Raw genomic sequence first — 19,680 nt, 5'->3', positions numbered from 1 at the left:
TTTTTGAATATGTAAGAGACAGCCAGAACGTTCGCGACTATATCGTTAAATTCCAGACGTAAAGTACAGTTTAAAATTTATTTCATTTTATTTGTTTAACAAGAGGGTTTTGAGTTGCTTATTTTAATGACGTCAGTGAGCTCAGAGCACTGGTTGGTTCTTGCTAGATTTTGGCGCGAGCCGCACCCTGAAAGTCAGTTCTGATTGGCCGTAATTCTGTACAGCCAATAGGAAGTGAGACGGTTTGCCACCTAACACATGAGATAGAGGGGCTTGCAGAGGCAGAGAGAAGAAGGAAGTGGTGGACTAGCTTTCGAAGGAGCTGGTCATGCTGAAAGTGTCCGAACGTGTTATGTGTAAAATGAAGTGATATTGTGACTTCCACGTTTCGGTACAGTGATAAAGGTAGCTGGTGTTTACCATTAACTATGCGTGAAATTTTAAGAGTCGAGAGATATTTTGTTCTGGAGAAAATCCCGTGTGTAAACCTTGAATTAAAAGCGTGGCGGTACTAAGTAATTTTTTTTTTTACTGAGTATTTATGGCGAGCAAAAACTTTATTTAAAGACAAGCACTGAATGTCGAGTGCAAAAGTAAATAGCAGTTTATTGACTGTGTTACTCTAGTAAATGATTTCGTAATTGGATATGAAAAGTTCTGGCTGTTTGAGTGTGACGAGGACTGTGAACAGGAACTTTAATGATCTGAACACATGTGGGCTGATGATCTTGCTTAATAGCAATAAAAAAATCCTAATGCAAGTTTAAAAGGACCTTTGAACTTAGAAATTTGAACAGCAACCCATTCCCGATTTATTCTTTAGACTTCACAAGACTATTTTCAGCTCTTTGTACTTATAGCGGCCTCCGACGTGTAGTTATGAAATCTCAATTTCTTCAACACTGCTTTTCTGACATCTCTTAAGTAGCTGCAGTCAGGAGTTACGTGTGCAGATTTGCAGCAGTATCGAGGTATGTGGACAATTTACACTCCTGGAAATTGAAATAAGAACACCGTGAATTCATTGTCCCAGGAAGGGGAAACTTTATTGACACATTCCTGGGGTCAGATACATCACATGATCACACTGACAGAACCACAGGCACATAGACACAGGCAACAGAGCATGCACAATGTCGGCACTAGTACAGTGTATATCCACCTTTCGCAGCAATGCAGGCTGCTATTCTCCCATGGAGACGATCGTAGAGATGCTGGATGTAGTCCTGTAGAACGGCTTGCCATGCCATTTCCACCTGGCGCCTCAGTTGGACCAGCGTTCGTGCTGGACGTGCAGACCGCGTGAGACGACGCTTCATCCAGTCCCAAACATGCTCAATGGGGGACAGATCCGGAGATCTTGCTGGCCAGGGTAGTTGACTTACACCTTCTAGAGCACATTGGGTGGCACGGGATACATGCGGACGTGCATTGTCCTGTTGGAACAGCAAGTTCCCTTGCCGGTCTAGGAATGGTAGAACGATGGGTTCGATGACGGTTTGGATGTACCGTGCACTATTCAGTGTCCCCTCGTCGATCACCAGTGGTGTACGGCCAGTGTAGGAGATCGCTCCCCACACCATGATGCCGGGTGTTGGCCCTGTGTGCCTCGGTCGTATGCAGTCCTGATTGTGGCGCTCACCTGCACGGCGCCAAACACGCATACGACCATCATTGGCACCAAGGCAGAAGCGACTCTCATCGCTGAAGACGACACGTCTCCATTCGTCCCTCCATTCACGCCTGTCGCGACACCACTGGAGGCGGGCTGCACGATGTTGGGGCGTGAGCGGAAGACGGCCTAACGGTGTGCGGGACCGTAGCCCAGCTTCATGGAGACGGTTGCGAATGGTCCTCGCCGATACCCCAGGAGCAACAGTGTCCCTAATTTGCTGGGAAGTGGCGGTGCGGTCCCCTACGGCACTGCGTAGGATCCTACGGTCTTCGCGTGCATCCGTGCGTCGCTGCGGTCCGGTCCCAGGTCGACGGGCACGTGCACCTTCCGCCGACCACTGGCGACAACATCGATGTACTGTGGAGACCTCACGCCCCACGTGTTGAGCAGTTGGGCGGTACGTCCACCCGGCCTCCCGCATGCCCACTATACGCCCTCGCTCAAAGTCCGTCAACTGCACATACGGTTCACGTCCACGCTGTCGCGGCATGCTACCAGTGTTAAAGACTGCGATGGAGCTCCGTATGCCACGGCAAACTGGCTGACACTGACGGCGGCGGTGCACAAATGCTGCGCAGCTAGCGCCATTCGACGGCCAACACCGCGGTTCCTGGTGTGTCCGCTGTGCCGTGCGTGTGATCATTGCTTGTACAGCCCTCTCGCAGTGTCCGAAGCAAGTATGGTGGGTCTGACACACCGGTGTCAATGTGTTCTTTTTTCCATTTCCAGGAGTGTAGATGAACAATTTGAAGATGTCGATAAAGTACGACTCTGGAAGTATTACCCCAAATGGTAGGCAACAGTAAGTGATTAATCGGTTTATACGCGGAAGATGTGCGGAATGGCTCAAGAAATCAGTAGCAAATCAGTATTGTCATTTTTAATCAGTAGCTTCCGTTACAGGCTGTATTATTATCTGAAGAATTATTAAAGCTTCCGTGAACTGTTACTGCACGATAGTTTAATTTTGAAAAGCAATACTACAGTGATAACGTCCAGCGCGAAAGTGTAACTAAACTTAACTGCTAACATGAGATTAGTTACGATGTGATTCGTTAACCTTTCAGAGCAATGTTTTCACTGAAATTCGTAAGCTGCCTGTTTCTGAATTTGACGTGTTGACATAGCATTACCTACAGAAATATGACCTGATTAAATTGCCCTTTTTAACTCTACGAATGCTGACCCATAAAAGTACTACTATAACGCAGTTTGACTTAGTTTATAGAATAACTGAACCCAGGCAACGCACATCGGTTAAATTAGGTATGGGCGATAGTTAACTCACTTTAATGATTAAGTTTCCTAACAAAAGAATTAAAATTAGCCCTCGGAAAAGTCTAGTGTGTCCCAAATTGTAGGCAAAACGTATGCAGTGAGCATGCTTGGCTCATAAATGTGATTCTAAATATCTTCCTACAAGAAAATGAAAATATTCAGCTTTCGCAGAATATTGTCGGAACATAGAGCCGTATGAGCTGTTCCGAAAATTTCGACGAAAACTTATCACCTGGAACATGGATGAATATTGCTAGAAATATCGCAGATAATCTTACGCCATTTGAATGAATGTTCCGCATGAAAAGTAATTCTTAGTGAGCAAATAAACACGCTGAAGGCAAATGCTGAAAAATACCTATTACTGAATAATTTGTAAGACCATGACCTCGTGGCTTCTTGAAAAGAACTGTTATATATATATATTCTCAAATTAGTGTTAGGAAGGAACGTGAATGAATATAGAAAGAGCTCATGTTACGTCTTGATAATTAAGGGAAGCCAAAAATACAATTATTTCACATGAAAGAACGCAAGTAATCTTACAAGAACCACATGACAGCTGTACACAGCAAAGAGAAGACTTTGCTCAGAAATACTCATAAAGCCCACGAAAGTGAACGAATCGTTAGGTGAAGAAGAATCAGTTTTATTAATGGATTCATAGAGGTATGTTCCGGCTTTGCAACTAAATGAAAGGCAGTTTGTTATTGGTCACAAGCGTTTCGCTTCTTGTATTTATGATGCATCTTCAATGGCGATTTCCAATGTTGCTAGTTCATGTATGTCATGCTGGAGAGGAGTTTACTCGGTCTCCATAATCCAGATGGCCAGTTTTCTGCGTTTTTTCACCTACATTTATTACGATGCTTCACTTGCACTTTTCGCTCAGTGTTGAAGGTATGTGTGTTAACAGCTCGAGTGCGTATGAAATATACCACACTGAGAAACAGATCCTGCGCCACACAAATCAAAACTCCATATTTTCTTACACTGCTCACAATGATTCAGTGCAGACGTGAATACTTGCATCAGTATGGCACGTCCAGTTTCACATTTGCAGCAAATATCATCTAATGTTCCAGCGCTTGTAAGCAAAGAATGCAGGTCGCAATTCTCGTATTTACATACAAACCCAAATGGTCATCAAACACTCTCTTTCTCTCTCAGTATATATCACAGCAGTCACACTTCCTCTTTACAACTACACCTCAGTACAGACAAGAACGTAACTCAACTCACGAGAACCTTTGTTCCTTACTCAAAAATGCAGGTCACATTTCTCTCAGAGTCCGTGTTAAATTCTTAAGGGTCGAGTCAGTTTTCGCCCCAAAGAATGTCGTTAGGAGAAAGCACTGCAGCTGAAACAGGAATTGTTGCTTCACAGGTATCGACCAGCGAACAGAGTTTACCGTAACTAAAACTACTCGTGAGGTCACGTACGTGTAAAACATGCGAAATTACAAGTTGACAATTGTAACAGTCAACTTTCAGATTGAAGAACTGAAGACTTTGATATTCATGGAGAAAAGATAAATTTATGGAATATTCTGTCGGTTCTTGGAGGAACATAGACATATTAATAACTTGAATACAAAGTATTAATGTTCCACAATAATATTTATTAGTTCATATGATGTGAAATGTTATGTTCTCGATAAAGGAGCTAAAGGGAGAAAACTAAAATTCCTTCAAATTGTTGCCATTAATAAACACCTATCAAAGAATCCTGATCTGGTCCTTAATGACCAAATTCACCCTTATTACAGTAACAGCCAGTTATTGTTCCTGTCATCACTGTCTAATAACTCCATTTCCACATTCCAGAGACTTCTTTCTTCCCCTTCCTTTATTCGGTCTGTTTGTCACATTCAACAGTTTGTCCATATGACATGGCAGCCTGTGCCATTAATCAATTGCAGAGCATTTCTGTTTTCTTAATCACTTAGTTTTAATATTAGAATATACTGTAATATAAGATTTATTTGTTCAGAATCTCTTTAGGCTTTACATCATGATTGTCTTTTGTATCGATATAGTCATGAAATGCAACGTATCTTTGTACAGCAATATTTGTACAGCTATGAATTCTCACTGAAGTTGTGTGGACTATCTGTTTAGCATTAAGTTATCTGATATTGGCCTAAGAAGCCGAAAACCGATTCACAACGAACTAATAAATACTATTGTGGAACATTAATACTTTGTATTCAAATTATTAATAATTAAAAGACACATTTTTCATATTAGGTAACATGTTCAGTTTTTGCACGAATCGTGTGCTTTCTGTTAGCCACCCATAATCCATGTCAGATCGCCCCAAAGAAATCCGTTTCAATTGAGAATCACCAAAATGTAGCGGGACGGAGTGGTGTACAGCATGAGCACATCTCGCGGCGTGTGTGTACCCAGGGCTACGGTCTCCACTTTCTGCGTTAATAAGGTTCCGAAAGTGAGCCTGCATTGCGGATCGCCAGTTCGATTATCAGATGGCCCATATGTCACACTATGCATTCGCCGAATGTGTCTGCATTTCCAAGTCACCGAACAGTGAGACTTGAGCAACCAGTAGTTTCTGTTTTGCTGGCTACACACACCAACGTAAATACTCCTAAATCCTATAGGATACGTCGAATGCCACAAAAAAGTGTTATGGTAACACTGTACCTATTGGTTGTTCACGGGCTATTTATAAAAGAATTTTGAAATGATCAAGTCTTTCTAACAGTAAATGGAAGTTTAGCTACGATTTTAAATGAAGAAATGTATTTGGTATTGATTTAAAAATAGAAAGCCACCATCATGTTGAACTTTCCAGTAATAGAAAAACTGCAAGGAGGAAAATACTGACAGACTGATTACTGCAGAAAGCAAATAATTGTTCCATTGCAACTGGTGACAGATATTAAACATAGCAGATTTAAAAAGTGGAATTTTTTAAGTTGGGATTGCGACGTAACGCGCTCGTTTCTTACATCGACGGCGGTTCTGCAACATACACTCCTGGAAATGGAAAAAAGAACACATTGACACCGGTGTGTCAGACCCACCATACTTGCTTCGGACACTGCGAGAGGGCTGTACAAGCAATGATCACACGCACGGCACAGCGGACACACCAGGAACCGCGGTGTTGGCCGTCGAATGGCGCTAGCTGCGCAGCATTTGTGCACCGCCGCCGTCAGTGTCAGCCAGTTTGCCGTGGCATACGGAGCTCCATCGCAGTCTTTAACACTGGTAGCATGCCGCGACAGCGTGGACGTGAACCGTATGTGCAGTTGACGGACTTTGAGCGAGGGCGTATAGTGGGCATGCGGGAGGCCGGGTGGACGTACCGCCCAACTGCTCAACACGTGGGGCGTGAGGTCTCCACAGTACATCGATGTTGTCGCCAGTGGTCGGCGGAAGGTGCACGTGCCCGTCGACCTGGGACCGGACCGCAGCGACGCACGGATGCACGCGAAGACCGTAGGATCCTACGCAGTGCCGTAGGGGACCGCACCGCCACTTCCCAGCAAATTAGGGACACTGTTGCTCCTGGGGTATCGGCGAGGACCATTCGCAACCGTCTCCATGAAGCTGGGCTACGGTCCCGCACACCGTTAGGCCGTCTTCCGCTCACGCCCCAACATCGTGCAGCCCGCCTCCAGTGGTGTCGCGACAGGCGTGAATGGAGGGACGAATGGAGACGTGTCGTCTTCAGCGATGAGCGTCGCTTCTGCCTTGGTGCCAATGATGGTCGTATGCGTGTTTGGCGCCGTGCAGGTGAGCCCCACAATCAGGACTGCATACGACCGAGGCACACAGGGCCAACACCCGGCATCATGGTGTGGGGAGCGATCTCTTACACTGGCCGTACACCACTGGTGATCGTCGAGGGGACACTGAATAGTGCACGGTACATCCAAACCGTCATCGAACCCATCGTTCTACCATTCCTAGACCGGCAAGGGAACTTGCTGTTCCAACAGGACAATGCACGTCCGCATGTATCCCGTGTCACCCAACGTGCTCTAGAAGGTGTAAGTCAACTACCCTGGCCAGCAAGATCTCCGGATCTGTCCCCCATTGAGCATGTTTGGGACTGGATGAAGCGTCGTCTCGCGCGGTCTGCACGTCCAGCACGAACGCTGGTCCAACTGAGGCGCCAGGTGGAAATGGCATGGCAAGCCGTTCCACAGGACTACATCCAGCATCTCTACGATCGTCTCCATGGGAGAATAGCAGCCTGCATTGCTGCGAAAGGTGGATATACACTGTACTAGTGCCGACATTGTGCATGCTCTGTTGCCTGTGTCTATGTGCCTGTGGTTCTGTCAGTGTGATCATGTGATGTATCTGACCCCAGGAATGTGTCAATAAAGTTTCCCCTTCCTGGGACAATGAATTCACGGTGTTCTTATTTCAATTTCCAGGAGTGTATAAGTCAGTTTCTGCATTGCTACTTGTCTTGTGATTATATCGATTCCGATGGGGACAGCGTTCAGAGCCTTAATGTTTGGGTATTGCGGTGTTTTTTGTTTAGCGGGAACTATGCTACAGTCGTATTTTCACAGTGTAAACACTTCCATCCTGATGGCATACTGTAAACCTACATACATGCGGGTACAAAACATGGCTGTTGGAGCCACGGAATCGATGGAGTCGTCTGAGGAACGAACGGTACCAGGAACCGACCCCAGAACATCGAAATCATGAAGTTAAGTCATATGAATATTCAACGAAACGACGTTATAACATGTTAACTGAAGTTTAATTCAACCAGTGAAATAGGTGAGGGCCACCTGAAATTGTTTACAAATTTAATTTCAGGCCATACTTAGTATTAATTTCTAAGAGACTAAGAGACTAAATTTTCAACTCTTTCAAAATAAATTTTTGTTTTGTGCTCGACTTCTTGCATTTTTTTATCCAATATTTAAGTAGATATCAGATATCATGATAATTTCCTTTTATTATGTGCTTTTGTCTTTATCTCTGAATGTTAAATTGTTTAAACTGTCCAGTGAAGTTCATGCTGGTTCATACACCACCAGAGTTGCTCACACTATTGTTATAACCCTAATGAAAGGTACATTATGTTATATGTTTAATTAAGTTCAATTTTTGTGCTACTTTATGTGTCAGTTAGCAACATACCATACAAAATGTAGTGAGCCAAGGCCGGCTCGGCTGGCTGCAGAATGTAACCAGCAAGCCACAGTGCCAGCAGGTGGCGAGAAAGGGTGGTTTTCTCCAGGACATGGGGTTGGGACAGTAAGTTAGTCATTTGTACGGCGAGTGTGAAGAAGACAGTGGCACTAAACATGGCGGCTGTCGTAAAATGGAAGACAATGGCTACTTCAATGACTTAAAACTTCATTGAGTGGCTACACATCCGCCATGTCTGAAAGAAACTGGATTCCCGTCCGCCACTTTTTCTGCAGTCAGTGCCCTCGTCTGCTTTGTCATGCGTCCATGAAGTTACGTTTGACTAAATTAAAGTAGTTCAAACTAGCTTTATTTTTAATCAAAAAACCTAAACGTGTGTGATTTCTGAGCAACAAGTAAGGTTTTAGTCGAAATGTGGATAAAATTTCCGATTCAGATAAAATTGTAAGACGACTTCAAACATTTTTGTCTAGCCACGGTAACTTCTCGTTTCTCGCAAAATGGGCCTAAATCAATGCAATCTGAGCAAGTACCATCTGAAAATCGTGGAATAAAATTCGAAATTTGTGAAGGTTAGCTGATATAAATGATGACTTGCGCTGGAATTCTGAAGTTTTGTTTGTATTTTAAGCACACAAGCACAGCCTCAGAAACTAGTCCACTATGGTCGAGAATGTTTTTAAGAAATGATATGTTACAAGTAATGAATACAACTAGTTCCGTAATCATAATGATAAAAGGAACCCTTTGTGTACTAGGTCGCAAGTCCAAAGTAACTGAAAGTGTTGTGTTAACTATTATGACGAGAAAAATATTACCTGCCAATGACTGACCACGCTGCATAAGGGGGACGATAGAAAATGAGTGTCCGGGAGGTGTACAAACCACTTCACAAAATGGACGTCGATAATATTCAAGAAATGTTCAAAACAAACCATTAGCTTTCACCATGAATACCGAATGAAAAATGGTGCGCCACAGAAATCGCAAACGTTCGCACCACCAAGGTCGGAGGCAGACTGCTTGCGAGTTACAAATTGTGCAGGACGTTCAGTTAGCTATCCACGCTTATGGAATGCATAGAGAATCATATTGGCGTACCGGGGCAACGAGAACTGATGGAATGTGATGACGTGCAACCAGAGAGAAACAATCTGTCCTGGAGCTTCTTATGAAGCTGGCTACCCTTTCAGGCCTTAGCTACAGATAGAGCGTTTACATGTTTTATAGGGACGGAAAAAAAACAGACATCCAGAAGCTGAATTTGTCCAGTAGTTTGAACTCTAATGCCCCACATTTTTTTAGAGGTATAGTTTGCTGTAAAGGAGTATGATTTTTATACACGAAACAGGCATCAAGCAAAGGCAAATTTTTTTGACTAGCTATTTGCCAAGCTCATGCCATAGCTGTAGTTCTCTTACGCTAATATTCCTACTCTTGCTTGCTGTGACGCAAATATTCCCTACTGTCCTTGCAAGTTCACGCTCACGAGAAAGAATCGTAAGGGCACAGCACTATCAACTACTCGCAGCCCAATAAATAACTTTCCGTTCAATTTAGCACCCAAATTAATAGCCGGCATAATTGTATGCGATCGTGTTAAGGCATTGGCACAACTCTCTTGGTACCACTGATTTCCAGGATTGCTGTCATACGCATATTCTCTTCAAACTCCGAATGGTCGAAGTTGAAAACAAATTCCTTGTATAAAATTTTCGGGCCGGTTTTGCAGTTTTCCATGCACCGTCAGACTGACGCTTTATTTGAAATTTCGTTATCTTACGTTTTCCAGTTCTTCAGCACTGTTCGAAGATAAGCAACCATCCAGGGGCTTCCCTTGAAATCACTGTAATCTATGTCGTCCTCAATTTGATGTGCATAACGTAATAGACACTATCATCCACTACCTGTAAATTGCATCGAGCATCTCTGAAACGCTCAAACACCAGTTTCTGTAACCAGTGCGCTTTGTCTTCCCTTGAATATCCGCAGTTTTTCTTATACACTGCACGGTCATACTGCTGCGGACTTATTCGGAATCTGTTCACAATTGTTGTTTTACTACGCTGCGTATGATCTTCCATGTACGTAATTACGTTTCGTACTTATTAAAACTGAAGAAACTACGAATAGGTGGTAATTTAAGGAGATGGGACCTGGATAAACTGACTAAACCAGAGGTTGTACAGAGTTTCAGGGAGAGCATAAGGCAACAATTGACGAGAATGGGGGAAATACAGTAGAAGAAGAATGGGTAGCTTTGAGGGATGAAGTAGTGAAGGCAGCAGAGGATCAAGTAGGTAAAAAGACGAGGGCTAGTAGAAATCCTTGGGTAACAGAAGAAATATTGAATTTAATTGATGAAAGGACAAAATATAAAAATCCAGTAAATGAAGCAGGCAAAAAGGAATACAAACGTCTCAAAAATGAGATCGACAGGAAGTGCAAAATGGCTAAGCAGGCATGGCTAGAGGACAAATGTAAGGATGTTGGGGCTTATCTCACTAGGGGTAAGATAGATACTGCCTACAGGAAAATTAAAGAGACCTTTGGAGAAAAGAGAACCACTTGTATGAATACCAAGAGCTCAGATGGAAACCCAGTTCTAAGCAACGAAGGGAGAGCAGAAAGGTGGAAGGAGTATATAGAGGGTCTATACAAGGGCGATGTACTTGAGGACAATATTATGGAAATGGAAGAGGATGTAGATGAAGATCAAATGGGAGATATGATACTGCGTGAAGAGTTTGACAGAGCACTCAAAGACCTCAGTCGAAACAAGGCCCCGGGAGTAGACAACATACCATTAGAACTACTGACAGCCTTGGGAGAGACAGTCCTGACAAAACTCTACCATCTGGTGAGCAAGATGTATGAGACAGGCGAAATACCCTCAGACTTCAAGAAGAATATAATAATTCCAATCCCAAAGAAAGCAGGTGTTGGCAGATGTGAAAATTACCGAACTATCAGTTTAATAAGTCACGGCTGCAAAATACTAACGCGAATTCTTTACAGACGAATGGAAAAACTAGTAGAAGCCGACCTCGGGGAAGATCAGTTTGGTTTCCGTAGAAATATCGGAACACGCGAGGCAATACTGACCCTAAGACTTATCTTAGAAGCTAGATTAAGGAAAGGCAAACCTACGTTTCTAGCATTTGTAGATTTGGAGATAGCTTTTGACAATGTTGACTGGAATACTCTCTTTCAAATTCTGAAGATGGCAGGGGTAAAATACAGGGAGCGAAAGGCTATTTACAATTTGTACAGAAACCAGATGGCAGTTATAAGAGTCGAGGGGTATCAAAGGGAAGCAGTGGTTGGGAAGGGAGTGAGACAGGGTTGTAGCCTCTCCCCGATGTTATTCAATCTCTATATTGAGCAAGCAGTGAAGGAATCAAAAGAAAAATTCAGAGTAGGTATTAAAATCCATGGAGAAGAAATAAAAACTTTGAGGTTCGCCGATGACATTGTAATTCTGTCAGAGACAGCAAAGGACTTGGAAGAGCAGTTGAACGGAATGGACAGTGTCTTGAAAGGAGGGTATAAGATGAACATCAACAAAAGCAAAACGAGGATAATGGAATGTAGTCGAATTAAGTCGGGTGATGCTGAGGGAATTAGATTAGGAAATGAGACACTTAAAGTAGTAAAGGAGTTTTGCTATTTGGGGAGCAAAATAACTGGTGATGGTTGAAGTAGAGAGGATATAAAATGTAGACTGGCAATGGAAAGGAAAGCATTTCTGAAGAAGAGAAACTTGTTAACATCGTGAGTAGATTTATGCGTCAGGAAGTCGTTTCTGAAAGTATTTGTATGGAGTGTAGCCATGTATGGATGTGAAACATGAACGATAAATAGTTTGGAAAATAAGAGAATAGAAGCTTTTGAAATGTGGTGCTACAGAAGAATGTTGAATATTAGATGGGTAGATCACATAACTAATGAGGAAGTACTGAATAGAATTGGGGAGAAGAGAAGTTTGTGGCACAACTTGACTAGAGGAAGGGATCGGTTGGTAGGACATGTTCTGTGGCATCAAGGGATCACCAATTTGGTATTGGAGGGCAGCGTGGAGGGTAAAAATCGTAGAGGGAGACCAAGAGATGAATACACCAAACAGATAGAGAAGGATGTAGGTTGCAGTAGGTACTGGGAGATGAAGAAGCTTGCGCAGGATAGAGTAGCATGGAGAGCTGCATCAAACCAGTCTCAGGACTGAAGACCACAACAACAACAACACTTATTCCTTGCACAACGACTGTCCTTTACTACATTCCACTGGAGGCTGCATTCGTGGCTGTCTGTCCGACAAGGACGATGAGCTACATGCCTCGACATCTGTTTCGTTATCACTTTCACTTCTTAAGCACGTATCGTCATCACTGTACTTCACATGCAGACTGTCCGTACAGTCGAGCGTATACGACACCAGACATTCCCCTGACTAATCTTGCAGAATTCTAAAATTTCATCTGACGCTCGTTTCTGACTCTGCGAAATTCCTTGGGAGCCTTTCTGACGAAATGTCAGCTTTCGGCAACTGTTGTTGTACGGTGGATAGAATGCAATGTTTGCTTTATTTATTGTTGCCACTGCTCTGCTTTGGATCAACACCACTGCCCCTGCAGCACAGTCGTGAATTAATCGCCGGCAAAGCAGCTCCGTAGCCTCATGCTTCCTCACCATTGGATAGCTCCAGTCCCGTCCCATGTTGCCACTGGCAGCCAATGTCGTGCTTGTATGGTAGACAATATGTGGCGCGTCGAACACACAAGGGGTTCCTTGTTGTTACACTGCCAGCAACAAGTCAAGTTTTAGTCGTAATATCGATAAACTTTTCGGTGAAAATAAAATTGAAAGGTGACACAAAACGTTTTCGTCTAGCCCTCGATAACTTTTCATTGTTCGCAAACAGAACGTGAATCAATGCAATTTCAGCAGGTACCATCTGAGGATAATGGAGTAAACGTCGAACTGTGTTTAGCTAATAAAAATGGTGATTGGTGCTGAAATTGCGTATTTTTGTTTGCATTTTAGGCACACGATCACACATCAAACACCACTCCAGTACTGACGTAATATAATTGTGTGTTATAAGTAATTAGCACAAGTAGTCAACTATAGTAGTGATACCTTACAAGACAGTAAAAAAATTTTTCGCCATTTCATTTTTAGTGTTTTACTGAAATTTAATTTCTACTATTTTTGCAGTATTTTCAGTGACCTTTAAATAAAATAATCCTGATATATAGTTGTCTAGTAACATTACTTGTCTGCTCTGAAGATTTAGATTTACATAAATGATTTATTATGCAGATGAAATAATGCTTTTGGTGCAGATTTATGTTTCATGTGAAGTGTTTTTGCCCCCTCATTCATTTACTTTGAGAAGATAGTCACAGTTTGCAAGTAAGAAACTTCTCAGTTAGTGCAGTGAAAATTTCTTGCGTGAGTTAATTTCACAAATTCTCATAAATAGTTATATGTATAGTCAGAGCCAATTTTCTTATTTAATTAATATATTGTGATACTTTGCCATTAGCTTCAAGTTCCAAAAGCTTCTTCAAGAAGTCCGCCACATTTTCACATTTAACGTATCAGTGACTGATTCACATAGGACTTTTTTTTAAACCAGCAACTCACGTTTTTAAGTGCACGATTCTTCTTTTGTGTCGCACACTAAGTTGTTCTATATATTCTTCAGTAGAATATTCTCTGCTTGTACTCTGTCATATTCTACTTTTAGCTTCTTTTGGACTTGGGAGGCAGTAACAGCGATCGTCATTAAGAGGTGTACTAGGCACTAAAAGTCTGGAATTTGACTGCAAAATTATAATAATAATTTTATTGCCTTAGGAACAGAAATTATTAGGATCCGTCGGTGTCTACAGACTTAATCAAAGCCAAGAATTGACGAGCCTGATTTTAACTCGTTGTGGTCCTCTGAATGATCTGACCATCGTGGAGATGGAGGCCGAGTTAACGTTGGTTGCCGCTGTGTCTTCCGTATAAGCACTGCGTCCTCCGTATTAGCCGCTCTACGAAATTTTGGGTTACTTAGTAGTGCTCTAAAATTAAGTAGTAAGTCACAGATTCACAGTACCGAAAATGCAAGCACAACGGAGTTATCATGTGTGTATTGAGACTTTATTATAAGTTATAAAAACTGGAAATATGTAATATTACACAAAAATTAATAAACTAGTAACGGTCAAACTCTTCGTGCGGTCCTGAAAGTCACACGTCAGTATCTCTTTCATTTATTAAATTATTCCATGTTCTGTATCTTTTTTAATGATGCAAATGTGTCAGAGCGTTGTATTCTCCATACAAAAAAATAAATGCAGCGTTACCCTATGCAACCATGTGTTTTATGTATAGTTTATTAAATTCTTTCTTATTTAATTAATTAAATGTCAATTCGTCCGATAGTGAAGGCACTCGTCTTTTGAAAGTGGTAATATGTTCATAAAATCTAAAACGAGTCTTGAACAGAATACAAAGAGGCGTTTCTTTTCAGCAGGTACACTTTAATGTTTACAATCTGTTAACAACAATTGGTCATTAATATTGAGCATATGTGTGCAAATTTCACATTTTAATTAATTGTGGATAAAATATTAGACATAAGCCATTCAGTATGATCTGACGGGGATCAGAAGAGAAAGATGCTTCTTTTCACATGTATATATGATGTGTTTGTCAATTGTATATGTTGTAAATGGTAGTCCATTTTATGTATTTTGTGATCGTTGTGAAATTTGGCTGTCAAACCGAAGGCTTGTAAGACTGCTTAAGATGCCGTTCCGGGGCATTCTGCAGGAGCATTCTGCGTCAGGTGGCACTTTTGTTCCAGGGAGATGCTGAGGTGACCTGCATGCTGTAGAGCTGTTAGCATGGTTATAACTTGTGGACGCTGTACACTTTTGACGTCAAGTGATCACACGAATACTTTAACCGTCGTTTGTGCTTAGAAGTGCTCCGGGCTCCATGAGACGTAGAGCCACTTGAGACTCTAACATTTAACGAATATTAGGCGATGAGCAGAACTGAACTCTGAATTATTTCGGCTAGATTTTCGAATTATTACTGGTTTCCTGCTAGAATCTAATCATGATTACACTGATTTCGATATCTTTTAATTACTATACTGAACATTATTTATTTATGAGCTACCGATTATTTAGTGCATAGTTTAGCGTCTCAACCCACTGATATTTAGATAGTATTTCAACAAAACGCTTCTACTTAAATATGGAAATACGTAATATTAACTGCAACTGATTGTTTCTGTTATCTTACATTATGATTTTACGAATATTTGAATGACCATCATTTTAATTGTTTACGTGCTTTTACGGACAGTTCATTTTAGTCTATATTCTTGTTTGTTGCCTACAATCAATTAGGTTTCATGTATTGAAATGTGGCTGGGACGAAAGATAATTCCTTGTGTTTGCCTAAAATGCACCATCCCCCCCTCCCCCCCCACACACACACAGACAAAAAACTATTCTTACATTTGCAGCAATACTGAGCTGAGGCTGAGACCTTGTGGATCAGCAAAACTGACTTTTAAGTGCTGCCAGCTGCCACGTGGTAAGAATTTTAAAATATACAAATAGAGGGGCTTTCTCAACATAACCAAATTGTTACACGTCAGGGTGTTATAATGTTTTCTGTATGAGTCGCCCCCGACGACGCGCGGTAGCCACACTGTCAATATGCCGGCGGTCAGAAGCCTCACATTCGAACCAGTACTCATATTTTTTAGTAGTACCAGTCAACTAAATTTACATGGGAACTGAAATCGAATTAAGTACGTTTCCCCTACTCGGAACGTTAATTATTATTCTGATATTAGACAGGGCAAAATATTATGAAGACTAATAAGCTGAAACGATTGAACACAGATGCAATCGAATGGGCAATACGTACGGCACAAATAACGATCGAACATTCGCAGAAGAATTTTCAACTCCATTTCAGTATCACATGGAAAATTATTGACTATGTGGTTAGGCTCTTTTTTCCGTTCAATGATATTTAGGCTCAGGTAATTCACGCTGGCCCCTTCATTCGTTTAAAAGACAAGGAAGCTAATAATTTAATTCCTTAAATGGTGTTAAATAATACTCTAATACGAGGTCTGTTGATACTTCTCAGATAGTGGACAGTCGGCCTCAGGTGGAAGACTGTGGGAATGCGCTGTACCTGGAATCATCAAATAGAAGGAGGAAAGATTAAATGAAGCTGTGAAAAATGAGCGAGTTTAATTTGTTTGTGATGAAACGACGGAAAAAAAGGGCAGTGTGTGTTCTTGGCTTTGATAAAAATACGTAGTTGTGGCCGTGGTACAGTTCAGAAGTTGTTTTTTTGGGGAAGTGAAAGTTATTGCAAGTGTTACAGAATGTTCATAAGCAGTTATCAGTCTAAGTCAGAAACTTCGGGTTCATCCCATTATATGAGAAAGTGTATAAATGTAATTAGTGTTTTAGTTTGAGAAGGATTAGTACATATGCAGTGCTGGGCTCATAAATTAAAATTAGTTGGCCTTGAACCATTGTGTTGTGCAGGCAAAACACATCTTCCCTAATTCCCGAAAAAGAAGGCATGCAACCATTCAGTTCTTAAATCAGAAATATAAAGGTGAGCACACAAAGGGTAAACTTTTCCCCATTCCTGTCATCACTAGGTGGGTCTCGTGGCTTGAAAGTGCCGACTACCTCATAGAATATTCAATATTATGGCAGAATTAGTTGAAATTGTTGAAGATGGGAAGGTTGCTGTGAACTATTTTAAAAGCTCCTCTAATAAATTAAAAAAAATTCACTGCCTAACTGATTTTCTTCTTGAACATTGTTCAAAATGTTGCAGTTTACTGCTAACATTAGTTAGCTCCAGTATACCATTACTTCATGTTCCTTAATCTAAGCCCAGCCGCCTTTCAAAGAGCTTTGGATTACTAGCGGCTGCATTTTTTTTTATCGTGACAACGTCGGATAAACTTCATAAACTACTGAAGTAAAGGGAAGTACGTTTAACTTCTTTACTCCAATCTGTTGGAGTAGCAAGTGTTATAGAAATCAACCACTTAATGGAGTGTCAGTGATTTAGATAGTGCTGAAATCTCTCAGCTATTGACGTAAATGTACATTCTTCAAGAACTTCTAACATCAGAGATTCTTGAACCAAACTCAGCGTTCACGGATTAGTTGCTAGTTCTACATCTACATATCTACATATATACTCAGCTAGCCACAAAGTGGTGTGTGGCGGAGGGCACAATTTGCGCCAAAGTCATATTTCCCCACTCTGTTTCACTCGAGGATCGCGCGAGGGAAAAACGACTGTCTGAACGCCTCAAAACGAGCTCTAATTTACCTTATCTTTGAATGGTGATCATTGCGCGATTTGAAAGCTGGTGGTAATAATACACTACTGGCCATTAAAATTGCTACACAACGAAGATGGAGTGCTACAGACGCGAAATTTAACCGACAGAAAGAAGATGCTGTGATATGCAAATGATTAGCTTTTCAGAGCATTCACACAAGATTGGCGCTGGTGGTGACACCTCCAACGTGCTGACACGAGGAAAGTTTCCAACCGATTTCTCATACACATACAAAAACAGCAGTTGACCGGCGTTGCCTGATGAAATGCTGTTGTGATGCCTCGTGTAGAGGAGAAGAAATGCGTACCATCACGTTTCCGACTTTGATAAATGTCGGATTGTAGCCTGTCGCGATTGCGGTTTATCGTATCGCGACATTGCTGTTCGCGTTGGTCGAGATACAATGACTGTTAGCAGAATATGGTATCGGTGGGTTCGGGAGGGTAATACGGAACGCCGTGCTGGATCCCAACGGCCTCGTATCACTGGCAGTCGAGATGACATGCATCTTATCCGCATGGCTGTAACGGATCGTGCAGCCACGTCTCGATCCCTGAGTCAACAGATGGGGACGTTTGCAAGACAATAATCATCTGCAGGAACAGTTCGACGACGTTTGCAGCAACATGGACTATCAGCTCGGAGACCATGGCTGTGGTTACCCTTGACGCTGCACCACAGACAGGAGCGCCTGCGATGGTGTACTCAACGACGAACCTGGGTGCACGAATGGCAAAACGTAATTTTTTCGGATGAATCCAGATTCTGTTTACAGCATCATGATGGTCGCATCCATGTTTCGCGACATCGCGGTGAACGCACATTGAAAGCGTGTATTCGTCGTCGCCATACTGGCGTATCACCCGGCGTGATGGTATGGGATGCCATCGGTTACACGTCTCGGTCACCTCTTGTTCGCATTGACGGCACTTTGAACAGTGGACGTTACATTTCGGATGTGTACGACCCGTGGCTCTACCCTTCATTCAGTACCTGCGAAACCCTACATTTCAGCAGGGTAATGCACGACGACATGTTGCAGATCCTGTACGGGCCTTTCTGGATACAGAAAATGTTCGACTGCTGCCCTGGCTAGCAAATTCTCCAGATCTTTCACCAACTGAAAACGTCTGGTCAATGGTGACCGAGTAACTGGCTCGTCACAATACGCCAGTCACTATTCTTCAACTGTGGTATCATGTTGAAGCTGCATGGGCAGCTGTACCAGTACAACCATCCAAGCTCTGTTTGACTCAATGCCCAGGCGTATCAAGGCCGTTATTACGGCCAGAGGTGGTTTTTCTGGGTACTGATGTCTCAGGATCTATGCACCCAAATTGCGTGAAAATGTAATCACATGTCAATTCTAGTATAATATATTTGTCCAATGAATACTCGTTTATCATCCGCATTTCTTCTTGGTGTAGCAATTTTAATGGCCAGTAGTGTATATGCTCTACATCCTCGGCGAAGATTGGATTTCGGATTTTAGTGATAAGATTTGTAACGCTCTCGCGATGGCTAAATGTACCAGTCACGAATCTTGCCGCTCTTCTTCGGACCTTTTCAATCTCTTGAATGAGATCTAACTAGTAAGGGTACCATACAGTCAACAATACTCTAAGACTGGACGAGTTAACGTATTGTAAGCAATTTCCTGCATCGCTTCAGGATTCTACCAATAAACCGCAATCTAGAGCTCGCCTTGCTCGTTACTTGTGTAATTTGCTCATTCCATTTGAGATCATTTCGAATAGTCACACCCAGATACTTGACGGATGTTACCGCTTCCAAGGACCGGGCATTTAATTTGTACTCGTACATTAATGGGAATTTTCGCCTTCTTATACGCAGTAGGTTACACTTACCAATATTGAGAGATGACTGCTAGGCATTACACCACGCATTTATTTTCTGCAAATCCCCATCGATTTGTTCACAACTTTCTTGTGATACTACTTTCCTGCAGACTACAGCATCATCGGCAAACAGTCTAATGCCGCTGTCAATACCATCAACCAGATCGTTTATGTAAATCGTAAAAAGCAGCGGACCTATTACGCTGGCCTGGGGCACACCTGAAGTTACGCTTGTTTCTGTTGAAGTCTCCCCATTCAGGACGACATACTGCTCTGTGTCTGTTAGAAAACTTTCTATCCAACCGCATATGTCA

This window comes from Schistocerca americana, chromosome 5, assembly GCF_021461395.2.
Source record: "Schistocerca americana isolate TAMUIC-IGC-003095 chromosome 5, iqSchAmer2.1, whole genome shotgun sequence".
NCBI lineage: Eukaryota > Metazoa > Arthropoda > Insecta > Orthoptera > Acrididae > Schistocerca > Schistocerca americana.
Note: the sequence above shows the minus strand (reverse complement) of the source record.